The sequence below is a fragment of the Calidris pugnax genome, unplaced genomic scaffold (genome assembly GCF_001431845.1).
Source record: "Calidris pugnax isolate Ruff unplaced genomic scaffold, ASM143184v1 scaffold153, whole genome shotgun sequence".
Classification (NCBI taxonomy): Eukaryota; Metazoa; Chordata; class Aves; order Charadriiformes; family Scolopacidae; genus Calidris; species Calidris pugnax.
The window spans coordinates 7,862,076-7,862,977 of NW_015090999.1; the positions used below are offsets into that span (position 1 = coordinate 7,862,076).

The 902-nt window shown below is 53.1% G+C and overlaps 1 protein-coding gene across 1 annotated transcript in view; it reads left to right on the forward strand.

The window, feature by feature from the left end:
• SPRY2 (sprouty RTK signaling antagonist 2) overlaps positions 1 to 902 on the forward strand; it is a 5,987-nt gene that overhangs the window by 1,139 nt on the left and 3,946 nt on the right. The gene's annotated exons all lie outside the window — the stretch shown is intronic.

Sequence of the window (902 nt, forward strand, 5' to 3'; positions counted from 1 at the left end):
AAAAAAAAGGCCGGTGTTTTCAGCAAGCTATTTGTGTGTCAGTTTGCCCCACCCCGATGGTAAAGTCCCTTTTGCCCTAATCCATAGTCTGATCACACACTCGGCCCTTAATGGGGGTTTCAAAGCACTTTGAAAGAAGAGGAGGTGGTTGGTGTGTGTGTGTGTGTGTGTGCGGTGGGGATGGGGGTGGGGGTGCCTTTGCACAGGCTTCGGACACGGAACAGAAATTCACGGGCAGAGGGCTTCTTCTCCCCTTTGGGCTCGCCTTCTCCCAGCCAGCGAGACACGGGGTTTTTCCACAGCACGCAAGAAGCCCCTTGCGTTTTAAACTTCCCCAAATGTGTCGAACGCGAAACCCGGCCCCCTCCTCGCCCTTTTGCCAATCCCAGCTAGGAAAAGTTAGCAATCATGGCACTTGAGCTCTGCGAGAGTGGACTTTGGCTTTTGGAAGTGGGGAATGGTGTTATCACACACATGCACACACAAAAAGGCAAAATGCTGCTTCTCTGGTTTTGGTAGATGGAGAGGGGAGAAGTGGTGGAGCAGAGGAGGGAGAGAGACGTGCTTTCCCCTAAGAGTTTTTAGGCAAACGTGTGTTTGCAAATAAACATTCTGGCGGTTTGCATCTTGCCCTGTTAGCGGATCTATCAAGGGGAGAAAAAGGAGGATCGCCCGGCTCGGACCCCATGTCCCGCTAAAAAAAAAAATGCCTTTTGGGTCCCTTTGGGCTGGGGCGGAGGGGTTGGGGGAAGGGGGGACTGAAGTTCAGGCAATTTGCAGAATATGCGTAAAATAAGAGGAGCTTTTCCAGCGGCCGGCTTTGTGGGGCTGAATGGGTGCTTATGGCAAGGCGGGAGGGGGGTAATCTGCCTTTTGCCCGAGTGTCCCGGAGGTGTTGTCTC